Source organism: Panthera tigris, chromosome B1 (assembly GCF_018350195.1).
Source record: "Panthera tigris isolate Pti1 chromosome B1, P.tigris_Pti1_mat1.1, whole genome shotgun sequence".
Classification (NCBI taxonomy): domain Eukaryota; kingdom Metazoa; phylum Chordata; class Mammalia; order Carnivora; family Felidae; genus Panthera; species Panthera tigris.
Window position 1 is genome coordinate 124576963 of NC_056663.1, and position 21771 is coordinate 124598733.

Below are 21771 nucleotides of genomic sequence, written 5' to 3' on the forward strand. Positions count from 1 at the left end.
TACAGGATCATTTACTTTAACATATCTGTATTTCTTTTATGTCTGCTACCACTAATTTCAGACTAAGAATAACCTTCCTTCTGACAGAAAGGGCATATACCTCTTTTCTAAGATCTTAGACTTTATAGCATTCATTAAGTACTTCAAACCAGCTGAAATTTAATTTGATATGGTTTGCTATATGATCTTAATTTATTTGTTTAAAATATTAAACCGATTTTTCTGATGATTTTTCATAAAAATCTATTGATCAATGAATTTACTTTTATTGTTTTAAATTACATATAGTTAAAAGTCTGATGCTTTTGTCTCATTTCATACTATTTATTCTGCTCAGGCTTGGGAGTCAAGCTAATTACATTTTAATATCTAATGGATATGGCCCTGGGTTGCTATTATTCTATTTTTAAATTTTTCTCCAATTTCCCCTCAATTTGTCTTTATTCAATGAGAACTTAAGAACAATTTTGTTGGGGCGCCTGGGTGGCTCAGTCGGTTAAGCATCCGACTTCGGCTCAGGTCATGATCTCACGGTTCGTGAGTTCGAGCCCCGCGTCAGGCTCTGTGCTGACAGCTCAGAGCCTGGAGCCTGTTTCAGATTCTGTGTCTCCCTCTCTCTCTCTGACCCTCCCCCATTCATGCTCTGTCTCTCTCTGTCTCTTTCTGTCTCAAAAGTAAAATAAACGTTAAAAAAAAAAACTTTAAAAAAAGAACAATTTTGTTAAATTATGAAGAAAGTTTATTTCACTCCATAATTCATTTTAGAAAAACAAATTTCTTTATGATACTTTGCCTTGCCATCCAAGAACCATGCTACCCTCTTCATTATTTGAGTCTTTTTACATCTCCCAGAAAAGCCTTGTAATACTTTCTGTGCGGTATCTTTCACCTGTAGGTTACCCTGTGTTCCACCCATTTTGGATAGCTAGAGCTTGAAATTCAAATGTCCTTGAAAAGTTGATACAGGAGCCTCCAAGCTAAAACTGATGTTGCCCAGGATGACAGCAGGCGTTTTCATACTGATCAAAGACATAAATTCAAGCTCAGGGGATAGTAAACTAAAAGAAAATTTGGAAGTTGGAGATTTAATATTTCAGATCATAACAGCAGTACATACATGATATAATCATCTCCTCTATAAAAAAGGGTGGGGGTAGGAAGAAGGAGGGAGGAGGAGGAGGGAGTGGGGGAAGAGGAAGAAAACATGATGGTTGTTTCTAAATGGCAAAGTCCTGGTGTATTTTCTTTGTTCTAATCAAAAACAGTCTTCCTGAGGAAGTCAGCTATTTTGGAGCAAGCATGATTTTATGTTACATGTGTAATGCTTCTTCATAATTTTATCATTGTCAATTGATGATGGTTTATTTTATCAGTTTTGACATCTGGAAGAAAGAAAAAACAGTACAATTTGTATAAAGGAATGTTGCCTTAGAATTTCATGTTCAAACCTTCCACCACAACTAAATTAGCCATGACCGAGTTTAAGAGAAGACAAAGGAGAAGCATCCTCTCCATCCTGCCAGCATTTCTGGAAGTTTTAATCCCAACAGCTGAATTGAAGATGATGAATCACATCATCATTCCTGACCAATCAAGCAGAGGAATGGGCCAAGTCAGGAAGGAATGTTTTAACTTTTTTTATATTTTTCTATTTCTTTTTTTTTTTTTAATTCACATCACACTTATTTTGAAATATGTCACAGGGCTCCTCTTGGGTTTATATCTCTAGAGACAACTTGTTTTCTGGTCCTTTGTCAAATTTGTCCAGAAGCGACGATAGGGAAGAAAACACACACTAGTAATAAAAAAACCAATAGTAAAGTCACCTTTCCACCTAATAATGCTGAAAATTTCTGAAGTATCAGAGGAAAGGCAGTACTTTGGATCTCTGTCTTTTATTTTCTAGAAAGAAGCATTCTACCAAAAATCGATTAGCAGTTCACAAATTTAAAGTCACAACATCAGAACTGCTTGAAGTGAACAGATATCAGACAAATGGGTTTTCTGTTCAGCAATGCTAGGTGGGCTTGATAAATATAGCCCTCTTACTATTTTTGTTCTATATCTATAATAGATTAATTATATATTGTATGTTATGTATATTGTATGTAATAGATCATAAATTTACATATATACATATATAGATATATATATAAACCATCTTGATTAAAAAAAAAAAGTTTTCCTAGGAAGTTTCTAAAGCCTAAGCACTTAATAATATTATAAATGATGTTTATGTTTACTTCACAAATATAAGTGAATTCCTGTCACACAAATGATGGAGTTGGGGAAGGAGATGTACTTACCTAGGTAAGTAGTTAGAGCACATTTGGTAGCAGGCTGGGCCTGAGCAAAGAAGGATGATCTCAAGGCTCTTTAGTTATAGGCTAAAAGAGACCACCTAACAACAGGTGGAAGACAACAGGTAACAAGATAGTCACAAAAATGGTTTGGCTTCAGAAGGGTCTTCCATTTGGCACCAACTTGAATTCCATGGGACACATCTGTCATCAAGCAAGACTGAAAGCAGAGAGAGGGGAGTCAGTAAAATGAATGGGTAGTTCCATTTGACTGTATTTCTAAAACTCAGCAAATCCTCTGCTTAGTGTAGGTAGTCAGTAAATGTTTGGCAAAAAAGGGCTTCCTTCGTCCCTCCATTCAACATCTTTTGAGTATCTATGGCATAAACAAACAAACAGAAACAGTGTGTAATGTGTTAGTGCTTCCATCAGTGAATTCACAATGAATCACAGATCGTGACGATCTTTGACATACAACTTTTAAGTCGATCTCCCCACATTGCAGGTTTGAATATGTCCTCTGCACCTCCCACCCCCACACACAGGTTAAAGCTTTTCATCTGTTCCTCTTACCTACTGAACTAATACTCATTTTCCTGATAACCAGGGCCCTCCACAGTGTAGTTAAACACTTTCCCAACAATATTCTGGACAAAACATTGAAATGGGATACCTTGCACTCTCCTACTTTTTAAAAAGATACTATTTCTTCCAATAGACTATCTTCCATGACTTAATTCTCCCTCCTTTCAAGATTCTCCCATTCTCATGCTCTACCTAAAACATTTTATTTATGAGCTGTTTTAAAACTCCATAATAAAGTCAAGTGCATTAACTTTACTTCCCTTTCAAACTTTCCATTATATTAAACTATCTTGCTGAGAAATAAGATCTGTAACTATCAACAAGAGCCAAAGTATGGAAAAAAGCCCAAATGTCCATCGAAGGATGAATGGATAAAGAAAATGTGGTATATATATATGTATATATATATATATATATATACATATATATATACACACAATGGAGTATTACTCGGCAATCAAAAAAGGATGAAATCTTGCCATTTGCAACTACGTGGATGGAACTGGAGGGTATTATGCTAAATCAAATTAGTCAGAGAAAGACAAAAATCATATGACTTCACTCATATGAGGAATTTAAGACACAGAACAGATGAACGTAAGGGAAGGGAAGCAAAAATAATATAAAAACAGAGAGGGGGACAAAACATAAGAAGCCCTTAAATATGGAGAACAAACAGAGGGTTACTGGAGGGGTTGTTGGAGGGGGCATGGACTAAATGGGTAAGGGGCATTAAGGAATCTACTCCTGAAATCATTGTTGCTCTATATGCTAACTAATTTGGATGTAAATTTAAAAAAATAAAAAATGAAATTAAAAAAAAAAGAAACAAGATCTGTATCTCTGTATCTGTAAACCCTTGGCAAACTGCCTTGCTTATAAAATGTATTTTTAGATCTGGGTCACATGGTAGAACATAGGGAAAACTAGATAATCAATATGACTTATAAGATTTTACAAAATTTAGAACTTCAGGAAGGTAAAAAGGAGAAGAAAAAATGTTTAGGAAGGAAAAAAGTCTTGGTATGTAAGAATAAACGATCTTATTAATTTAACCTGCAAGTGAAAATGTTAAGCTAAGAAAGTTTTCAAATATGTGCTCTAATTATGTCCAAAATTTCAGCACAGGAGAAAATATTTAGGAATTGGTGAAAAAAGAAAGAAACAGTATGGTAGAATACATAGAATAGAAATCTGTAATTAAGGGCTCATTCCAGTGTGGATTCTATTATGTAATTTATTATCCACACAAATTTCAACAAGACACTTCAGTGAGCTTAAAACGATTAATGAAAAATTATGTTTCAAAAAAATAGATCAAGTTACGCAGAATGGCATACAACAATGTAAGCCTCAGACAAGATTAACAAATTTTTGTCATGTTTGCTTCCCTAAGGAAAGCCAGATAATATAACTGTATAATGTTTCTTAATGGAAAGTCTCTTGTCATTCTGGGTTAGACAATGCTTTATTACATGGAATTGTCCAGTACACTGTAAAACTGCAGGACATTTGTAACCCTGGCCAATTGGCAGTAAATTCCAATAGCATATTACAATAAACAATGACAATAACACCATAATTTCCAATTTCCAGTATAATACCTATGGAAGATGGCTGACCTAGGATACTACTGTACTGATTCATTTTATAAATACTCCCATTTGTTTTGACTTCTACTCTTTTGGAATTCAAACATTTAATTTCTCTGTGTGTGCTCACAAGTGTGACCTAGTTTAACCTGTACATATTTTAACAGGTAAATCTAACAGTATGTAAAGTTACTTACAACTAAACTATTTCATAACAATCCAAAGTCTTAGAATATTGCAACCCTGCCTTTTGACCGCCCATCTTCAGTGCCATTGTTCAGTATGTTTTGCTGCTGCGCTGATGGCTTGGAGCCTGGAGCCTGCTTGGGATTCTGTGTCTACCTCCCTCTCTTTCTGCCCCTCCCCTGCTTGTTCTCTCTCTCTCTCTCTCTCTCTGTCTCTAAGTAAATAAATAAAACATTTTTTAAAAGATTTTTAGGAATGGAAGAATGCATTTCGTCACTGAAATTATTCAAAAACACTGACACATTGTGTAAAGAAAATGCAGGCCTCTTTAATGAGTTTTAGAACTTCATTTGAATTCCCTCCTAATAATGCATCCTCTTACTATGTGTACTCGAGGTGGAGCCCTCCTCCCTCCCTACCCTGAATTTGATCTCATTTGACTCTAGAAGTAACTTTGCTTTCTGAAATTTTGGCGATTTTTGTTACAAAATGAATAATCTTCCCTCTTATATCCCCACGAAGAAAGAGTTTAGCTGACATCCACTCTCCACATGATATCAATGCAACATCCTCTGAATAATAATTTCAAGATGTTATATCATACATAGGAAAGAAAGATGAAAATTAAGATAAATATACCACACATTTTCTATTGAAAATTATAGATAAATAGTAAGTTATTATTTCTTTTAAAACTCAAATGACTTAAAAGACTTTGTGAATGGTTGAGTTACTTGTTTCCTACCACGTAGATGCATTTTTATTTTTTACAACCACTTTTGATAAAACATCCTTACACTTAATTTAGGTGAATGTGTCTAGATAGCATAGGTGTAGAAATACAAATAAATCTATCCCATGTTGCCAGAAGTCATATGTGGTTGACCAATTGATCAAATAAGAAAAATAATTAAATTCTCTAAGTATAGATTGTTAATCAAAAGGGAGTCTGCATTTTTAACTCTGTCATAGGCTGACAAAGACTAAGTATGAAACCTAAGATTTAAAGTTGGAGTAAATTAAAAATAGGAGTAAGGAATACATGTTACTTTAAAATATTAATATCTCCTAAGTTGGGAGTCCCTCATCAGTAATTGCCTACTTCTAGCTGACATTTACAATCATTTTATTTTTAGCTAATAATCACTTTGGATATATAAACATACATTATTTCTAAAAATATATATATACAATTACATTTTCCGTTATTTATTGGCACATTATAAATATGTTTGTTGATAATAATGATTCTAAGTAAAAGTTTCAGAACACTATGAAAAACTTCCAAAGTGAAATGGGAGAAATTTCCAAAATAATAGATTCCTATGTCTCTCAATAACTCAAGTCTTTCTTTAAATTTAAATTTCTACATATAGAGAAAATATTTTATGTTCAGTGTGATTGTTTCCCAGGATGTTATTCAAACTGAGAATATTTTTAAGAGTAAATAATTGAAAAATTTATAATCTGCTACACTAGCATTCTCCATTTTAAATTATTTTTTTCTCATTCTTTTTAAAAAATTATCTTTAACAAGTATATAACCTTTTTTAAAGTGTTTTTTATATTTTCTCAATATTGTCATGTTTTCAGAGTCTGATTTAAGTAGATTTTTTCTTAAAATTAATTTATTTTATGCTACCAATTGAAGCTCATAAAATGTATGCTAGGCAGTTTTATAAGCTCTGTAATAACAGAAACTTAATAGTAGTAAAATTAATTCATGAACAGTAATCCCATTTTGTTCTTTTAAAGTTCACATATTCCTTAAGAAATTAAGAGGGATCGGGGCGCCTGGGTGGCGCAGTCGGTTAAGCCTCCGACTTCAGCCAGGTCACGATCTCGCGGTCCGTGAGTTCGAGCCCCGCGTCAGGCTCTGGGCTGATGGCTCAGAGCCTGGAGCCTGTTTCCGATTCTGTGTCTCCCTCTCTCTCTGACCCTCCCCCGTTCATGCTCTGTCTCTCTCTGTCCCAAAAAAAATAAAAAAAAATAAAATAAAAAATTAAAAAAAAAAAAAAAAAACTTTCAAAGAAATTAAGAGGGATCTATTTCAAGATGAAAATTAAAATGTTCACTCTACACAATATTTGTAGAATAATTGTGGCTTCCCACATTAAGTAATTTATTATAGCAAAATTAGCACTTACAAATTGAGAAGGGAATTATTCTTTTTTTGAAACAAAAAGAATTTCTTCCATTTAGTGTATTTAATAAAGGATGCATTGATTTATATAAATTATTAACTACATAAGAATAATAGAAATTTAAAGATAAAGTGATAGAAGAAACTCATTTTCAGAAATCAAGAAAATTCCTGATGACAGATATGTTTTACAAAACTTAATTCAGGTATAACTTTTCATAAACACAGAGTATAAAATGATATATACCCATTTTTATAGGTAAAATAAAGTAAAAGTATTTCATCCTAGTATTCCTGAATTATTTTTTTAACCTTTTAATTTACAGTGACCTATTGTCTTAACTTAGGATCCCATAAAAACAGACCCAATGACAAGGACTTGGGTACGATTACTTTACTTGAAATGAGGAAACAAGGAAAGTGAAATAAGGAAGGAGAAGCCAGTGTGAGGAGGCATTCACTGGCTTGAAAGCTGCCAGGACCACCTGGCTGGGGAAGCATGCAGAGCACCTAGGTTAATTGTTCACCTGAAGGACAGTAGACTTTCTCCACTGGCTCCCTCTCCCATTTAAACATTGTCCTTAGGGATGTAAATTCTTCCACATTTCTTGGCTGAGCTTGAACTAGGTTCAATGGGGACAACATTAGAGGATTCCCTGTGTGCATAAAAGAAAAATGAGCAGCACGAACTTCAAATGCACCATGGTCAGCACTTGGTGAGTTGAAGCTGTGCAGGTATGGGTGATCCAGACCAGGGTCGGGCCTCGCTATCTTGATGCAGGGCTCGGTGCATCTTACACTACAGACATCAACTCAAATGGGTTGGGAAAACATTTCTTATTTATTTGTCATCAGCAACTTATTTGTGCAGACTCTGGGTTAAGTAATATTCACATATTTTCTCTCTCAGCTTTCTCTTGTGGGGCCAAATTTCTGTTTTGCGATCATCAAGATTTATCTTAATATACTACTCTAGGGATGTAGAAAGATATTTTATAAAATTGTGAGGTATAAAAGAGTTAATTAACTTTCCCAGGTGCCTGCAAATTTTTCAGGTGTAAGGTTCACCATCTATTGAATTTCCAAGGACATACATACATTTTTTTCTTATTATTCAAAAATGATGTTACTAATGGGGATTGTTCTCTTGGTGACTGAAAAGATGGCTATGTGACTAATGGTCCTTTCCATCCTACGTAAATGCATACACTGTCCTTCAGCAATGACTTGCTGTGTCTGAGGCTATTTACAACTAAGTCCCTTATACTCACTGTCTTCCCGACACCTTCACTGAAGTAGAAACACCCCATTTTGAACTGCATTGTATAGGGCTAAATTGATGTGCATTAAAAAAGTAAAAAAATTCTTTTGTAAAGAAAGCATTGCATAGCCTCCATTCTAATGCCTAAAAACATTACCCTGTACTCAGAAAGCAAAAGATAAAAACGGGGGGAGGGGATCACTTTTCTCATCAAATGCATAGAAAGAGACAAATATTTTAAGATTACAAAGGCTTTATATATTATGTTATTGTTTATTTTGGTCTTTGTTTTTTCATTAGTTGTTGTGCTTTTAGATTTGAAAGAAAGAAAAAAAAAACATATTGGAATAGGATGATCTTGAGAAAAAGTGACAGGTCATCTACCTCTAGAGTCAGCTCTCTCTAGACAGAATCTTTACCACAGGTATCAATCCTCTCTTTTATATCTTATCACTTGCCAGATCCTTTGCGTTTTCTTTTGTCACAATTCTGTCACCACTAAGCCATACTGCCTTTCTGTATTTATTCAGCATATGCTATAGTCTCACCTTTTTTTTTTTAGCATGAAGTAACAGGAAATAATTCAAACTAGCTCCAAACTAATACAAAGATTAATTGCCAAGATAGAGCATTATCACAGAGTAAAATCTACCAGGGCATAGTAGGAACGAGAATCAGGACCCAGAAATTCACCAAAAACTCAGGCAGTTACTACTTTTGTCTCTTGAATGTCTCTCATCTCCTCTCACTCGGCAACTAGTACATTCTTTGAACTTGTTTGTTCACTCATTTTCTCTACCTCTTTAAGCATTCGTGTTTAACCATTGGACAACCACCTGCTCCTGAGTTTATGTGTTACAAATGACGATTGCCACAATAAATGCTTAGTGCACGCTCCTGATGCTCACAGTTACTCACAGTGATTTAGCTGTCCTGTATCTCAGCCACCCTGTGACTTTTAAACTAGCAATTTAAAATTAGCTAAGAATGTATATAATCAGTACTACCTGTTGGAAACCTGAAATAAAACTTCAGGATCTTCCTTCCTTCTCCGTTAATATATGTGGATTGGAATGATGATACTCTAAACACGAAGGCCTGGAAGTTGTTGTCTAATTCAAGGGATTGACTCAGTCAGGAACATCCCATTAGATCAAAAGGAAGGATAGCATATAGCACTACGGCACAGCTTTTTCATCAGTAGGACAAGCCTCACGGTGTCCTGTGAAATCGTACTACCTCAATATCAGTTCACATTTTGTTGGTCTTGATAAGTACTAATGAATAATAGTTCAGTGAAAGAACTCATACCAACCTACCCCAGAATGATGGAGATGCCAGGACAGAATCTTATTATCATGAGAGCCAAATTTTTTTCAGAAAATTCTCTAGCATCTACACACGGGGCCTTTATATTGTAAAAAACAAAAACAAATATCAACCCCCTCAAAAAAACCTACAAAACTCCCTGAGCATTTTAGGGGAAAGTTTTTACTAAATGGGACACAAAGGAGGTCACCTGAGCTTACCTCATGTCAAAGGTATAGGCCACACTAGGTACAAAGACAGGAAGAGTGGTCAAATGCACTTCATTGTATATCACACATAAAATGGGCATATTCAGGGACACCTGGGTGGCTTAACTGGTTAAATGTCTGACTCTTGATTTGGGCTCAGGTTATGACCTCATGGTTTGTGAGTTTGAGCCCTGCGTCGTGCTCTGTGCTGACAGCATGGAACCTGCCTGGGATTCTGTCTCTCCCTCCCTTTCTCTATCTCCCTCTCAAAAATAAATAAATAAAAAGTAAATAAATAAAACAATACTATTCAAGTGATTTTCTCAAATAAAAAATTCTGAACACTTTCAAGGCATACACATATTCTCTTCCCCTCACTCTCTAACTCTCCCTCTCTCCTTCTTTCACACAGTCACACACACACACACACACACACACACACACACACACACAATGAGAACCGCTGAATCATCTCACTTCTTTTGGCAAGTGCGTACCTTTTTCCTGTGATAATACCTTAAGAATGCCGGTGAATATACGATTAATATTATTTTAGGAAGAAGACGTTGGGAATAAAACTGCAAATTTTTTGGCAAAAAGCCTCTCTCTTTGGTTACTGCAGGAGAAAGAGAACTGCAAAGCTGTGGCCATCTGGGAATTGGACCCAGTGGACCGTATTTTCCCAGAGAATGCAGCAGTCTCTTCAAAACTGACAGTAGGTGGGTGCTTCTCCTAGAATGGAGAAGTTGATGTTTCTGTGCATGAATGGCTCTCTATCCTCAGGCTCTGATCTTCCTAGAAGTCTCAAGGGAAGAACTTTCTGTGTGAACTTTGTTCTTTGAAGTGTCAGGTGGACCCAAAGAGTTCAGTTGGCAGGTCATACATTTAAGACAATAGAACACCCCATCCATGCCCGGCCATAGACAATGAGGCCTAAAACAACTGTTGTATTTTTTTTATTTAAAATACTGGCTTTAATGAAAGAACACAGTTGCTGTCGCTATTTAAAGAATAACTGTATACTTATATTTTCTTGCTTGTGACCTAAAGTCACCAATTTAAATAAAAGTTCCTAACCATTGGAATAATTTGCTTAATTATGTTTCATATTAATTACACTGTGGCCCTTAGAAACATGGTAAAATAATTTCTTAGGAGAGTTTTCAAACTGAAAGAGAATGTTTGCATATCCTGTATTCTGTGATGCAATCAATCCCTGCATCAATTGCCTTTTCTAAAGAGCATTTTGGCATCTTTTCTAAACATAGTGATTCTTCATAGAAATACCATGGACAGTCTTTATTGCTCTGCTCCTAGAAATGAGGTCGCTTTTATCAATATCCTACATAGCAGTGGTTAATTAACAAACAGAAATTCTGTCTTTTCAAAAGATTGTCTTCTCTTGATGGCACCAAAGCTCCCTACTGAGTATTCCTCAAAGAATCTGTCCTCCCTTTCACTGCCAGTAGCTTCTCTCATGGGAACTCAGAGGTGCCTCTCAAGGTCGAACTCAGAACTCACTAGTTCCCTTGATTTGATCCAATTCTGTTTGCCACAAAACCTCCTACTCATTTCAGCTGCATCAAAATACTGCATTAAACTGTCACTGGAGGAGTCAGGCTCGACTAAATCCCCTATCACCCAAAGAAGCTGGAAACCCAGCGTCAATTTTGTTACAGCGACTAGAATCTCTCCAATTCCTTCCTGGTCCAGGTAAGAAACGTTCCACAAAGTTGAGGAAGAAATATTACCTCCTTCTCTGTTAACGCTTGGTCATGGGTATTCCACAGAGAAACAGGCAGGGCCTGTTTTTGCACAGTGTTATCGCTGTGCAAGTGTCCAGCTTTTCTAAATTGATAAACATTCACACATTACCTCCATTTGCAAACCTCACTGATTTCAGGGCAAAGATGAATACCTACCAGTTGCATGCTGTGTCTAAAAAAACAGAGCGCAGGTGTTTAATCCAACAGTCAGGTTTCAATCAAATCTACACCACTCACAAGCTGCATATTGTTTCTAAAAAGAGGGGAATCCTGTTCTATCCAGCAATAGTGTCTCAACCAGATTTACCCCAGTCCATCAAACTCCTTACTATATTGATGGGGTTTTGGAATGGTGGTAGGGCCTGGAGCCAATGGCCAAGAAAGAATTCTTGAGCCATCTTTGGTGCAAAGAAGGTGATTTTAATTAAAGCACAGAGACAGGACCCATAGGCAGAAAGACCTGCACTGGGGTTGTGAAAAGGGACTGGTTACATACTATAGTGTTGGGGGAGGTAAAGGCAAAAGGGGGGCCTCCAGAAAGACTTTCTTTTGATAAAGAGGACTCAGAAGATAATGGAGGCCTAGCTTTTGCCAAGCTAAGGTAGTATTAGTACAGTAGGGGGTACCTGGAGAAATGTTATACTCTGTATTTGCCTCAAGTATTTGTCAATGGGTTGCAGGTTATAAGGAAATTTAATTTTACCTGCCATTTCCTTCTTGCCTTTGTTTTCCACATCACTGTGAAGAAGAGGGTGGTTTGGGGGCTCTTGGAAATGGAGTCTATAGAGGTTTTTGTTTTCCCCTTTCCTTTGTTCTTGAGCAGGCAGGAGTACCTGAGGAATGTCACACATATCCCACCTGGGGTGGGGGGTGGGGGGTGAGGAGGGCAGGAGTGTCAGCTTGCCTTATGCTCCCTCATCAACACCACTGAAACTCAATGTGGAAGGATTCAAGAATAAGGAGAGAGAAGACACAAATTTATGGAGGCAAGCAAGTATTTGGAGATGACAGGCACACCCCCAAAACATACAGCAGTAAATATCAAATACTGACAAATATTTGGAGCAAGGCATAACAATAAGTCCTCCTTGCAATAGATTCAGAGCAACAGGCCACAAATCCAGACAAAATATCCTGTTATACATGTTTTTAATGTGTGAATCTCTGCTACATGTCTATACCCAAGTATTAGAACTGAAATTCTACAGATAGCATGCTATTTCCTTAGTAAAGGAGCTCCTGAACTGCAAAATCATAAATTGACTTTATTTATGTTACCTGCTTGCCCAGGTAGCTTATGGTATATCTCCCTAAAGATTTTATAGATTAACATAGTTTTATGTCTACTCTGTAATAGTCTAAACATAACCTTTAATTTCTTCTAAATGCAATTGCAGTTTAGTGGGCTTCCTATTGTTCTTAGTCCTTTTGTTCTTACATAATATGGCATACACTTAAAATCCTTGGGTGCCCTTTCACTGAATCCAGAGCTATTCATAATGTGATTTTTGCATTCATCCTCTGTTCTTCCATTAAAGAGTGGTGTATACTGTGCGAGATTACAGAATAGCCAAGGAAGAAAAGCACAGTTATTTCTGAAAATCTGTGAGAGTAATTTATGCCCTTTGAATCAGTGATTCCTGAACCTGGATAATCGAAAGAGTTACTTGTGGAGATTTTTATTTAATTCAGTCATCTGGGCTTCAGCTTGAGAGATTCCAATTTAGTGGCCTTACAATGTTTTTTTTCAACTGAGTTAATTCTGGTGTTCAGCCCCTCTACTCTATCAGACGGTGATCTCTGAACACACCATCCAGGTCCCCATCGGAAATTAGGGATCTATTTCTCCCTACTGCTCTCAATGTTGCTGGCCAAAAAGCATAAACTGCCATCCTCCCCGCCTGCCGAAGGAATTGCCTAACTTGGAGCAAGGTTTACCCAAGGATGTGCTGCATCTTGAGGCCCAATGCCCAGCCCCCATCCTACCTGGGGACACCGTGAAGGGTTATGACTGCTTCAGACGTCCCATGGGACAGGCAAAGGCCTGCATGAATCTGCTTTACAGCTCCAGTCTCCCTGAGCAGGCCGCTTCCAGGCACTGATCCGGGGGCACTGCCAGTACACCTGTATACTACAGTCCTTTTCCCAGTCAGCTTCCTGGGGCCCTCCTGTGATGGTTCATTAGTGTTAGGATGCCAAAAGAAAGCTCTCCCTAACTATCCTAAATCAACTTCTCCTCAATCCTGCTGTAAACCCAATGACCAGGTAACATGTCAGCTCATGAGAAAAGTTAGCTCTTGTTAGCATTTCAAACTATCTCCATAGTCAGCACCTTTCAGCACCGATGATGCAATGATTCAGTGCATAATAGAGAAGGAACGCAATGATGGTGCTTTACTCTGGACTCACCCAAGTGAAAGTAGCTCAGGTCAGGAGAGAAATATATCAGATGGAGTAGGCGGCTGGATACTGTACCTGATTTCCTCTCATCCTTGCAAAAAGTCATACACCTTGGTGGTTGAGTCAAGGGTATAAACTAGTGGTTTTAAACCATGTTGGCTTCTCACAATAACTTGTGGAGATGTTTTTAGTGTACTTTCCAATTTCAGTTTGAGATTTGAATTCTGTTGGAATGGCATGAGTCTCAAGTATCTATATTTTTAAAATTTCTCCCAAGTGATTCCTATGTGTATACAGGGTTGAAAAACTATGGTCAAACTGGTAAGTTCAAAGTAATTGGCATTATTAGGCAGCATAGTGTCTCATGGGGAAACAAAATAAGGCAATGCTTGGGATTTGGAATAGAATATTGTCCTTTAACACTTAAACTACCAATGAACACATAATGTATTAGGGCCAAAAGGTGACTGTATCTTAATGAAGGCTTTACTATCTCGAGCAAAACCATATATCTACTACAGAAAGTACTTATGTTTAATGGAAGAATAGAAAATGAAGAGTCATAGAAGAAAAACACAGTCTTCTTTTAAATGCCATGCAAGAGAAAGGAAATGTTTACCAGGAACATCAAAGTCAGAATTATATTGGTAAGGATATGCCTTTGGGGACATAAACTGATAAGCTATCTTAACCTGATACCATTGAAAATTCTAAATTTGTATCCTACATAATTCTGATTCTATGACCACCCAGTAATCTTCTGACATTTGACATGCTGTAGGGAGAAAGTCCTCATGTTGAACGGACAGGAGTAGTTTTTTCCACTTGGTAATATTCTCACTGTAAATTAAGACACATACATTCATGATATACAGTAAATCTCCTGTCAGCTTGGCAAATCTAAGGATCTCAGCATCTAATCAGGCAAATCTAAGGATCTCAGCATCTAATCAAATTTAGGAAACAGACAAGGTGAGTTCTTAGGACTGAAAAGCTGAGGACTGGAACCCAGATAGTGGTAAATCTCAAGTTTCGGGTCTCAGCACAAAATGATCTTCTTTATTTACCAGGAGACATCTACCTTTCTGCTTTACAACCACCTTCCGTAAACAAATTCATCAGAATTGTCAAGTAACTTCCTGAAGCAATGGGAAAGAAAACCTCACCTCAACGTCTAATCGTTTTCGGCAGGAAGTTTTGCAAAATGATTGCACATTTATAGCTTTCCCTCAGTCTCTAAATTGGTCTAAAAAATAGTTGAAAATACATTTTTAAAAACTTCAATAATATTGTGTCTGACAGTGATGTGAGCAAAATCACTAACCCTGTCGCCAGTGAGCAACAAAGGAAACTGGTCTGATCGATCAGAAAGAGCATCAGTGTTGACTGTATCCCGCTATCTAAAAAGCCAATCTGTAAAGTGTTATCAGTGAAAGCAGTAAAGGAGCGCAGAGTGAGAGGAAAACAGGAGATTCAACGGCACCTTTCAGCAATTCCTTAGGTGACAAGTAACAAAATGTATGAAAAAAGTGAAAATGGAAAGTTCACCTATTTCTGAAATATTTGGAGATTCTGTTCTTGAACACATCTCTTAGGGTAAATGTTTTGATGATTATATAAGTAAAGGCAAAATCAGATAAAAAAAATTCACAGTTTTGAACTGAGTAAATAAAAACATTTGAACTGAAGTTCAAAGAATGTAAATAAGGAAAAATATTGTGTCAAATGGAAAAATTAAAAACTGAAACCATTCCTTGCAAATCCAATACCAGCAAAATCCTGAAACCAAATGACTATTCATTGCAGTTAGAGAGGAGATAACGTTATTTTAATAGCTCATCCAGTCACTCATCTTTGTCATTTAAGCATCTTCTACAAGAGAAAATGTGAAGACAATTAAAAAGAAAACGTTGTGGGGAACATTGTGGGGGTGCCTGGGTGGCTCAGTCAGTTAAGCGTCCGATTTCGGCTCAGGTCATGATCTCACAGTTGGTGAGTTTGAGCCCAGCATCAGCCTCTCTGCTGTCAGTGTGGAGCCGGCTTTGGATCCTCTGTCTGTCTCTCTGACCCTCCCCTGCATTCTCTCTATCTTTCTCAAATATAAACAAACATTCAAAAAAAAATTTTTTTAGAATAGAAAAAAAAAAAAAACATTGTGGCCTTTATTACCTTTAGTAAGGAATTTATTTTTTTTCCCATGGCTCCAGCTGACAGAACTGTTCAGAGTTCCTTCTACCTCATGTTCCAACATACACAAGCTAAGAGAAAAGAAAAATAATTTGAGTCTTTGCTTGCTTTCCTATGTAATGTGAACCAAGGAAAACATTTGATTCTATCTATTTGGTGGAGAGATAGATAGATAGATAGATAGAGTTCACATACATGTATATATAATTTTGCATGAAAGAAATATAGACAAGAAAAATTATCAAGTTGTCTTTAGCCAGAGAGGTTTTTTTTTTTGTTACCATAATGAACATTTTAAAGAAATTCCTCCCAGTTTTACACACACACATATACATATAAATATACACATATCTGCTTATATACAGATATGTGTATATACACATAATTTTGCTCAGTTTAATAGCTCTTCACCACCCCCACACCCTCACTCATCTATCCTCCCAGTAGCTTTTAGGCAACAAATATCTATCTATACTTGGCATTTTAAAAACTTGTCAATATTTTCATCTTCAAATGCTAGTTAGGAGGATATAAATTATCTTGGACTCAGTGAATTCATATACAACTTTCTGACAAACTTTTCTAAATAGTATCATTTCGTAAATAGAAGAAATCATTAGTTCCAAATCCAAGATTAATAATCATGTGACCAATTAGAACACTGATAAAAATATAGAATAGATCATACATTGGTCCTATGGTTATTAATCTGTTGTTTCCATTTAAATTCATGCATCTGGAAAAACCAATGACTATGATTCTCTATTCTGATACTTTTGGTTTAATAATAAAGATAATTGATCACTGATGACTTTCAGAGTTTCTCTCTAATCCCAGAATTTTCTCATAATTGGAAGAAGATATAATTATATAAATAATTACATAAATATATAGTAATATATTCTTTTATAATTTTTCCCTTTATAAGCAATTGTCCTAAGTCTGCAGTATACCACACAGTTCTCTTCCTTTCGGACTAAAACACTCATTCCCCCAACTACTGGGAGTATTAATAGCTAACAGTCCTCAGCCCTGGCCTAAAGAGAGTCATTTTGCCCAGGTTTATGCTCCCTTTCTAGGGACAGCCAGAGACCAGTGACTAATCAGCACAGGGGAATAAAGGCCTGAATTCCTTGTACCAACTTGTGCTGCTGCTGCAGAGGCATCCCAGCTCCAGAGCTCCCTTTGGCATAGAAGATTTAGGCCTTTGTTGTGACTGCACCACGGTTCAATGTCTCCCTCTGCCCAAATCGGCTTTCCCCACTCCCTTGACAGGTACTAATCTTGAGAAAGCTCCTCAATAACCTTCTGCTTGCTGACCTCCCTTTCAGAGTCTGCTTCCTAGCTGAACTGACCTGGAACAATTATTAAAACACAAATTAAACCACTCCAAAGTGGTCCCCACATTTGGGGAATGAGCGGGGGGGTGGGGGAGGTTTGTAATCTGATTACAAAACTAGGAAGTGTTGCCTTGTTGTTTAGAATTGTATCTTCCAATCACTGTACAGACCTTGACTTTAAAGAGCAGCATTAGCCTTCAGGGTAGCACAAAATTTGTGGTCACTGATAGATCATGGTCTCATCCCTATTTGATAAAAATGTAGGGCAAATATGCCGTAAAAATGGCACATTAGAATAATCTTCTCAAAATCGATTTTCTGAAGAAGGATTTCAAAAGTCTGTGTGACTCCCTTTTGACACAGATGAAAGATGGAAAAATGCAAGGCTATTTTTAGCCCGTTATGAATATATAAATAACCCTCACTTACGATAAACATCTACTTAAAGGCAGCAGCTACGAGGAGAAAGCAGTGTTGCTGGCCAGCCCAAGACTTTTCTCTCGAGAGTTGTTTCTTTCAAAAGAACTTTCATATTTCAATTAAACATCAATTTGTATAGGTATAGTGTGGAGTTTGGTACCTACATTAAGAAATCCCAATGGAAAAAAAAATGGTAGAGGTAAAAGAACGTTTTTGCCTACAGAAGTAAAAAGGAGAGAAGGTCCATAAGAAATCATGTCTTAATCTTCTAAATACTTTCTTATCATAAAGTTTGAGTGAGTAATAATTGCCACCATAAAGTCTTCATTTTGTGACAAATGTGAAGCAGTGAACAGCATTCAATTTGATTTAAAAGCATTTATTGAGTATGTATTATATGCAAAGCACTATGTTATATGATGTAAGGGATGTAAAGGATCTGACAGTCTCATTTGGGAACATAAAGCAAATGCTTTATCAGTCTAATGCAAGGTGGGGAAATAAACTAAGGGCCATCCAAGGGCATCCAGTGGAGGCAGAGAATGTCATGGGGTGAAGGCTCACAAGATGCTCCTTGAGAATAACACCATTTAATACAAGAGCAGAAGAATGGATTACTAACAGAGCGGCCATTTCAAACCAGCAGTGTAAGTGAAAGGTCATGAAAGTTGGATGGAGTGAAAGAGGTGTGCCTGGAAGGCAGAAATAGCCATTGTTATAGTCTCATTTTCTTTTCTCTTGCAGGCTTTGACTAGTAAATATAGTAAGTCTCTCTTTTTCCTATATCCCTGTAAGCCTCATCTCAAGAGAAACCAGATAGTAATTTGAGAGTTAGCATAATTAACTCCACCAGTGGTAATGTCTTCAAAAGCAAGATATAGAATAATTCCATTACATATCTATGGAAAGAGCAACAACAAGACTTAAAAAAAAGAAAAGAAAAAAAAAAAAAAAGAAAACTACTTTGTTGTGAGTTGTAAAGTGTTGACAAAAAGGAATTTTTATCTGTACCAAAAGGACTTAAACTGATAATGTTAATTTAAAATCTACTAATATCAGTTTCTACTGCTTTAGTTTGGTACATAATAATTATATTTTGCATATTTTTAATTAATAAACCACTTTTTTAGAGCTTCTTTAAGCTCTTGTATGATGAAACTGGTTGCTCTCCAAGGAAATTATTGTTGTTATTGTACATATTTTACATCCTTTTTAACCCTTGAAAAGTAACTGGCAATCACTTTATTGGTTATATCTGAGAGTGAATTATATAAGGTAGACTAGTGCTATTTTCTCATTTAAAAACGAAAATAGCTGCAGAAGGCGGAAGCAGAGCTATTGATAGTATACTTTTAAGGCCTCGTATAGTGGTCTCTAGACAAAAGAAGTAAATTATACTCTTAGATTAGATCAAAGATTTTAAGAAACGAACTTCTGTAATACGCTGTGGTATAATATTAATAATAATCAAGTGATGGTGAATTGGATGGACACAGAAAGCGTTCAGACTGCACCCCCTGCCATTCAACATGAAGGAGTGGCTAAAAGTGGGATGGCTTCCTATGGCTAACCATCTGCACAGTGGCTGCCCTTGTCCCTTCTGTTCCCCAGTTACTCTGTTAGAATACCTCTGTTTAAAACGGGCCCCAAGCTGGGAGGAAGTTACAGTCCTCTGAAAGGAAGTCTATAAAATATGAAGAATGTCTGTCTCCCTATCTGCTATGGAAAAGCTGATTTGGGGCTTTTTGAGGCTTGTTACAAAGTGTAAAGGAGAATAGACATGACCTGTGTAGGTTATTAGAGAACAAGATTGGGCCTCTTTGTAAGAGTGACTATAGTGTCATCTGTACTCCTGAGGAGAGACCTTTCAGATCCTGCCACCGATTCCTTCCTGCCCACAGCACAAACTCACACCTCATATACGGATTTAGAAATATTTAACTAATGTTCAGAAAATTTAGTATTTAATAGTCAGAAGTATTTAGTACCTAAGAGATACCAGGTACTAGTCTAGGCCCTAAGTGCTGACTTGTTAATAGCCAGCACTTAATGAGTACATTGTCTAGAAGAACAGACGGGATTTAAGCAAAAAAGTTAATAGAGAAACACATAAATTAAAATATTGGTGAATCTTCTTAAGAAAAAAGAAGAGAGATTAGAAATATTAGTGTGGGTTTCCTACCTTAGATTGAGTATTTGCAGAAGTAATAAAGTAATGTAGTATTTAAGCTGAGGTCTGAAGAAGGAAAAGGAGCCAGTCATTTGAAGGGGAAGAAAAAGTCAGTGCTGTTGTTGCTGCTGTTGCTGTTTTTAACTGCAAGGAATTTGGGGAATGACCTATTACTCTAATCAGATAAACAGAAATTTCTAAAAAAACATCAGAGGATTAACTTGGAAAAAAAATCCACTCTACCAAAAATGTCTAACAGAAAGTAGATATACCTTGTTTTGCTCTCACTACTTATTTAATTTCCTCTCTCATAACTGTTAAATACTTTAAGTACAATTCATGCATCAATATCATTTTCTAACCTATTGTTTCCAGAAAAAAAGTATTGAAATTTATCCCGAGGTTACCAGCTAGAAGTGAAAATGCCCAATTTCTCGTTCTGTTTTCTTTAGAAAAGCAAGTCATATGGTGAAGTCCAACACCAATGGATCAGGGAAATATGAAGGGACTGAAGAATTACCAAATATAGTCTACACTATCATGTCCTATTTGCAAAAATATTGTTCATATATTACGAAAATTATAACTCTTAACTTTAGGTCAGGCTGTAAATCACCAAATGGAATCTTGGAATAACATAAGTATTATGTCAATGTAAGATCTCTTTTGGAAGCTACAGAAACCTGGTCATATCTCCCATAGGTAATAAAATAATATTTTTATTAAAATATTTTGGGAGACAATGGTATTGTTTTATATTCTATCAAGGTTTTGTATCCAGAAAATACTGAATAGTTTAAGTTTCTGCTATGTATATATTGTCATCTAGTGTATATGAACTTAATGGTATATTAATATAGAATAAATGAAAAAAAATCTTTCATTACATAGTACACAGTTAGTCTGTGAGGTTAATTGTCTTTGGAGGTCGCTGAATCAAATGCTGTGGCTAGAATTTTGAGGGCTGTTGAAAAAATTTATGATGACTAATAGCATTCATCATTATTCATGCCAACCTCCATGTAATGAACTCTCCAACTTGAGGCTCGGACTGATCACCTCAGGGGTCAAATGGAATGGTCCCCTTTGTGTACTTAATAATAGGCTATTCATTTGGGAACATTCATAAGCTCGAAACACAGATAAGAAGTAATATTACAGACCTCCAAAAATCATATTATGCTTCAACATTTCGATGTAGTGAGGACAAGCAATCCTATTTATTATTACTATCAACACTGTACTCAGTTATATTTTTACCCCAATTGGCTTTGATCAATCTGAAGTGAATCAAGATTGAAATTACAGCTATTTTCAAATTATATATGAACAGATAATCCATTTTCAATGCAGAATTCCAAGCAAAATTTAAACTCCCAGAGACAAAGAAAAGTTTTTGTTTTTCCTTAAAGATTCATATTAGTTTCATTCTAAGTGAGGGTCCATCCTAGCAGGCACTAAAACAGAGGAACTGAAGAGACTCTTTTTCTTTTTCTCCCATTTTTGTCTTGCTCCCCAGTAAGCTCTCTACTCCCCAAGGAAATGCAGGAAAAATGCAAATGCTAATGTGAGTCTTCAGGTTAAAAATACAACATAATTTCTCCATCTGCATTGTGAAATGGAGGATAAAAATGAGTTAGGCAAAATAACTTTCCAGTTCCTTCTAAATTGGCTTTTCACAATGTTATTTTTATTCTTTTTATTTTTGAAAAATTTTGTATTAGCAGAACAACAAACATATTCATATATTAATACAAATAGAAAATTTACCTGCAGACAAACATGTACGTGGTTTGGGGTATTATCTACTCTTTTGAGTTATGTAAACTCCCATTATCTCCCTTAATCAAAGGCACAAACATCATAATACAGTTTTATTTTAGTAAAAGTATTTTCATGGATGC

The 21771-nt window shown here is 36.1% G+C and overlaps 1 long non-coding RNA gene across 1 annotated transcript; it reads right to left on the reverse strand.

Moving 5' to 3' along the window:
- Positions 1–801: 801 nt before the first annotated feature.
- Positions 802–19990, reverse strand: LOC107180608. The gene is made up of 4 exons (XR_001511369.1): positions 19880–19990; positions 15920–16008; positions 2307–2520; positions 802–1382 (listed from the first exon to the last, which is right to left on the reverse strand). It is a non-coding gene; the product is annotated as an uncharacterized LOC107180608 (long non-coding RNA).
- Positions 19991–21771: the final 1781 nt, after the last annotated feature.